Genomic DNA, 6,528 nt, shown 5'->3' with positions numbered 1-6,528 from the left:
TCGGACAAACAACCAAAGCCAAATCAACCAAATTGATGTAAATTTAGGAAAGGAAAGGACTTTTTAGAATAAATATCGATTACATTAGTGTCGAAAGTAATAACGGATGATCCAAGTAAAAGTACTTTTTTAAATAGCCTTTTTTTGACAGATCATGCTTAACTTATTTACTTTATTACGAAAATTTAATCGACCTACTGAGCATTATATTCGCAACAGCATCACCCATCTTGAGACCCAGCATTCATTACTGGATAATACTCGACCGTATAGACCAGGTCTAGCAAGCAGTGAAGGGAATACAGCAGCCGTAGCTGAGAGTGCACACGAAGATCGTGGAAAGCCGGTTCGGCGTCGTTCGCCGCATTTCGGACTAACTTGGCGTATTTTACGTCGAGATCTTAAATTGAACAAAATACAGCTTGTGCAAGAACTCAAGTGACATCGCTTTAAGGGCTATTAAAAAGATTCAAGAAGATCCGACGTTTTCGAGCCGAATTTTGTTCACTGATGGGGCGCATTTCTGGTTCAATGGGTACGTAAACAAACAAAATTGCCACATTTGGGACGAAGAGCTACTTGAGGAGATTCAAGAATTGCCAACTATTTGGTATTCTTTGTGGACCAGTGAAATCATTGGTCCATATTTCATCAAAAATAATGCCGGTTAGAATGTAACCGTAAGTGACGACCTTTATCGCGTCATGATAACCGACCATTTAATGCCTGAATTTGAAGCTCGTGATCTCGGCGATATTTGGTTTCAACAAAGCGGTGCCATTTACCACACATCACGTGAATAAATGAGTTTATTAAGAAAACACTTCGGTGAGCAGCTAATTTAACATTTTGGGCCAGTCGATTAGCAACCAAGATCGTATGATATCACACCGTTAGACTTTTTTGTGAGGGGATCTAGAGTCTATGCGGACAATAGCGCTTCATTCGCCAATTACTAGTCGAAATGCTCGTAAGAGTCATCGAAAATTGGACTCAACGGATGGACCTTTTGAGACGTAGCCGGGGTCAACATTTAAAAGAGATAATCCAGCAAAAATATATGCGAAAGAATGTTCTTTTTGATGATAATAAACATTTCGTGGAATTTCGATATTGGTCACTCTATGCAATAGCGAATTCATCAGTGTAGGAAGTAGTATATTCAAATTAGCCACTAACAAGCTTAGCTTATATTGCAAACTAAATGTAGTTTACAACAACAAAACTTTCGCTTTTTAAGTTTTTAAAATTGTTAATTTTTTCAAAGCTCGGCACCTTGTTAACCGTTAGAGTGAAATCCATTTATTACAAATGAGTTCTTGGACCCATTATCATGACACGTGTTGTCGTTGTGAACAAAACAAATTATCGCTAATAGTTCAAAATGACACAAGTGGGAACGAACGCGTCTTCGAACTGGGAACGAGTATTCTAAGAAAGACACACCCAATCTTTGTTATCAGATGAACTTACCGAAGAAAGACACTTTTGTCATGGACTTGTTACCATGGACTTGAATGAAATCGTTTTACAATTGATTTAAAAGTCGTCTAACTTCGCATCTACAAATGCAATCGTAGGACTTACAATTTAAGGCAACCAATTTCTTAGATCGTATTTTGAAATTTTCGCTTCTTCTTCTTTACTGACGTCGACACTGCTTACGCGATTATAGCCGAGTTAACAACAGCGCGCCAGTCGTTTCTTCTTTTCGCTACGTGGCGCCAATTGGATATTCCAAGCGAAGCCAGGTCCATCTCCACTTGGTGCTTCCAACGGAGTGGAGGTCTTCCTCTTCCTCTGCTTTCCCATATTTTAAATATGCACATCCTATTCTTTTAAACATTAATAAAAACCATTTAAGAATTATCCCTCATTTTACTTATTTGCTCCAATTATCTACGTATTGATTGCGTTATTTTTTTCCAATCTGTTTTTTCTCAATTTCTACTTACCGTTTTTGCTCGCAATCGCCGTTTCTGCCTTGTAATCGATAATGGTCGTAATACCCGTAAATGTGACGGTCGCGCAGCCTCCGCCAATTTCGTTACATCGGCGATTATTATTTTACTCTTGTCATACGACTTGTTGTTGTTGTTGTTATGCTCGTGTTTTTTGCTTGCGCTGCACTTCGGTTGTCGGTCGCATTGCAAAGAATTAATTGCAACTTTTGCTTTCGTTGACGCAGCAAAAAACCCACAGCCTAGGCGCTGCCGGCGAGCGACGCTGTCAGCTGCTGCGGCGGCCAGACGCAATGGAAGGAGCTCACCGACGCTCACTCACATCCACTCTCTTGTGCATTAGTTCTGCGCTCTGTGCTTTGTGGAACGTAGAGCAAGAAGAGAGCGTGCGCAAACACAGTTATTGGCACTCCGGTAATCGGTCGGAGTGAGCCGACTTTGCTGGGCAATTAGCTTGGCTGCTTGGCTTGACGTGGCTGTGTAGTGTGGCGCTAACGGTAATTCTCCGCATCAATGTTTACTACCAACGCCGTTATAATTGAGTGAACGAATGCACTCGGCTATTGTCTCGGCATGGCACACGCGCTGGCGCAACAAACACAACTACAACGCAGGCACAGTGCAAACGTCTAAGCAGCTAGTGACTTGGTTTGGGGTGGATTTGGTCGTTGGTTGGCCGTTCGATTAGTTGGTTGGCTGAAATTCTGCAGTTGTTCGTTCTCGTGTCTGCCGACGTCGTCGCTGCTTATTGTTTTTGCAATGCTTAGACTAATATGGATATGTACGTTTGTATGTACGTCTGTGTGTTTATATATAGTTTTCTTCGCTGTTGCCTGCTACAGATGTCTAGCAGTAGCATTATAAGTTTATAGCCGATTGTCATTATCGTGGTTTTCTGCGCGTTCAATACGCCTTTTTCCATTTGCTTTGTGTCCGACGAAACGGCGAAGTAAGGCCGCGCGCTTGTGTCTTAAGTCTTTTGTTTTCAGCAGCAAACGTGACTCGTTTTGGTGTGACGGGCGATTCATTCGTGCCGGAGTAAGTGGTCACTGTTTGCGGCGCGTCGCGTCGCGTCGCGTCGTCCCAAAGCCGCCGCAACATGCACGAGACAATTGTATTGTGACCGTTTGGCGTTTGGCGCTCGGCGCTGGCAGTGACGCCACCACACCCTTGACGGGCGCACAGCATTCAAGGCGCGCGCGTCTATTTTCGGCGCATTTGGTTCGCCGAGCCAAGAGGAATTTTTACTTGCTGTCTTTTATATGTTATTATTATGGCTTTTATTATACAATATCGTTGCTGTTTTAACATCGACTCGCAACTCCATTCAGCTGGCGCGCTGTGCATTTTGACGCGCTCGTCGTTACGCTTGCGCTGTGCCTGTTAAGTGGCGCGCACTCTATTCAATTTGAAATTAATTAAAACACACATACACACAAATGCCAAGTAGGTGTACTTTAAAGTGTGTTTGCATGCATAATTTGAAGTGCCCACTTGATAATCTTAAAAAAGTTCATTTTTATTAAACTAATTAAGCTTTTAAAGTACCGAAGCAAACAAAGAATCCACATATGACTGCTCTTTTAACTCTTTGTGTTGGCACATAATGCTTTCATTCATCTTCAGTCTTACGCAACAGCTAAGTTTAGATAATAAGCCACAAAAGCTTTTATACAAGCGACTTCAAGCATGTTCTGTCAACAAATTGCTTCAGTCCTTCGTTCATTTCAGCTTTAAGTATTGCTAGCACATACCCAGCTACTGGAATATATACACGGATAGAGAGACGTCCAGAATGCAACTCACCGAGCCATTCTAAGCAATTTCCACAACTTCATTCAAGCTGCGAGTATAAATATCTCAGAACCTTAAGAAACTTGCGTGCCTTCTAGAGCATTACGAGCAGTGTAAGGAAGCATACCCTATAAATTTATTATTGTTTTTTTTTTTAATAAAATAAAAGCACTACACGATTTAAAACCATAATTGAAATTTACTTCTGTTCCGACAGACATATGAAAATATTTAAATTAATGTCGACGGCACTTGTTTGACAGATGTGCTTCATCTCTCTATGATATACTATAGTGTAGCTGACGTTGCGCAATAACAAAAGCTCCATCAGGATCTCGAAATACCTCTTGAAGCCGTTCGATACTAAACGAGGTTTCAAACAAGGCAACTCCATATCGTGTGATTTTTTCAATTTACTCCTGGAGAAAATAATTCGTCGCACTCGTGACTTGGCTCCAACATCACTTTTGAAAATCATAACTTAGAAGTTGAAGCTAATTTCGTCTATCTTGGAACCAGTATTAACACCAACAATAATGTCAGCCTCGAAATCCAACGTAGAGTAACATTTGTCAACAGGTGCTACTTCGCACTGAGTAGGCAATTTATAAGTAATGACTTCTCTCGATTAAATTAAGACCAAACTCAACAAGTCACTCATCATCCTCGTCCTGCTCTGTACCATTGCTTAAAATTTGTCAATGCTTTGTCATTAACTGAGTTGAATAAACGAGTCGCTTGATTCAAGTTTGCAATGACTTCACACCTACTTTGAATGCTTTGTGTCACTCAAAGACTTATGTTGATGAAACCTAAAACACTTCTGACGACTCTGTTGTCATGATTCCTTTGTCAAAAATAAATTTGAAGCAAAATAGGTTTTATGTCAACCAGACTTTCGGAGAAGAATAGAAAGACTCTCTGAACACACAGCAAAAAGAAGCGAAAACAAATGATAACCTACATTTCATGAACAAATTGACTGAACCAAATGAATGACATGAATGACATAATTTGACTTTCTTATGTTACATTATCAAAATTGGTAAAATCAAGCTACAACCACGCCTACTTCCCATGTAACAAAATTTTAAATTGCATATGATTTTTTCACTTTACAGTATATAAGCCAATGAATGGTTTCAATATAGTACTCTGTATTCGAGATGCTTCTAAAGTAAGTAATATCACGTCCAAAAATAATCGAAATTGGACCATAAGTTTTTAAGTACTCAGACATCGAATATGTAGACATCATGACTGACTTGTTACCAAAAATATCGCTCAGTTCCTGAGATACCTTAACGAAAGTCAGAGCAGAACTTATTCTAGAAAGTAATAAATCGTGCTACCGAAAATGCATTAGACCGATTCAATACTTCCGCTATCCCTCTAATAAAAGAAGTGGTTGTATATATTGCTTTATTATTTGCATTTTTACTTGCATGAGGAACTTACCCCAAGTAGTTAACAGAAAGCATTGTTCGTCTAAATAATTGTACGCACTGTCACTTTTTGCTAATTTTCATTTAAATGCTCGTATGAATCAAATAAATAATTAATTTGCTAATGAAAAATACTCATAGATACCTATATTTCCAGTTTTTCTATATCGGGCTTGAGCAATTCTGCAATAAAAAGTTGAGAGAATAAAAGTAAAGTGCATAAACTAACAACCTTTAGAAACTTAATTTACAAAGTTCCGTTTCTTGTGAGCTCATAAGCAGCACTATTGTATAATGTTAGAATTGGTTAAATATAGGTTAACTCAGAAACAGTATTGTAGAGATAACAATCTAAATGCAACTGTCTTAGTCGCATCTACACCTAAACCCTCGGAGATACAGAGTTCGCTGGAAGGAAGAGAATTATTGTTATGCGCATTCCTAGACATCGAAGGTGCTTTTGACAACACATCTCACAGGAAAGAGCACTGGAGATAAGGGATTCCAGGATTCGTGCCGGCACTACAAAAGGCTGCCTACAGGGAGTGCTATCCCCTCTTTTATGCAGCCTTATCGTGGAGGACCTACTCGTTCTTTTAACTAATAATGGGATCCGCTGTCAAGGATATTATTATGGCTAGCGGCAAATTCGAGGACACTCTCTGCAATTTATTGCAAAGGGGATAAGGTCCAGCTAAGGGATGATGCAGTGGGTTTGAACCCCCAAAATGACCATCGGCCCATTTACGAGGCGTAAGTCCTTTGCCTCAGGAACCCAACCCTTGTAGGCAGAGGGGTAGAAATGATTAATATAGTCAAATATCTTGGGCTCACGCTGGATTCCACTCTGCGATGGAAGCAGCATGTTGGCCTGCTCTAAATGACAGCAGAAGAGTTTGGCGAGGCAAGGTAATATCATCCCAGCGTATGAAGAACTTAAGTGTGAACTACCATTAGTTCTTCTCCCTAGGAACAGCATTACCAAAAGAGTAAACTCTAAGAAGTTCAAGGTTATCCTTAGCAGTAAGGCTGCATGGAATGATTCCACTCTATGAGAAGTTTGCCGATCATTTTTCAAGAAGAAGTCTTTGCTATAAGTCAGTGTGTAGAGATTAACCTCCAACGCAACTGTTGCAACGAACGCATAACCAAACGTAGCGACAGTCAATCGGAAGTTAAAACGATCTCTGCCTACAATCAAATCGCGGTTGGTGCAGGAGTGTAGAGAATGCTTGAACAGTCTATCGGAACGTAATCAAGTGTACCTTTTCTGGGTGCCCGGTCACAAAGATATAGCCGGAAATGAATTGGCTGATAGGCTAGCCCGC

This window comes from Bactrocera neohumeralis, chromosome 3 (genome assembly GCF_024586455.1).
Source record: "Bactrocera neohumeralis isolate Rockhampton chromosome 3, APGP_CSIRO_Bneo_wtdbg2-racon-allhic-juicebox.fasta_v2, whole genome shotgun sequence".
NCBI lineage: Eukaryota > Metazoa > Arthropoda > Insecta > Diptera > Tephritidae > Bactrocera > Bactrocera neohumeralis.
Note: the sequence above shows the minus strand (reverse complement) of the source record.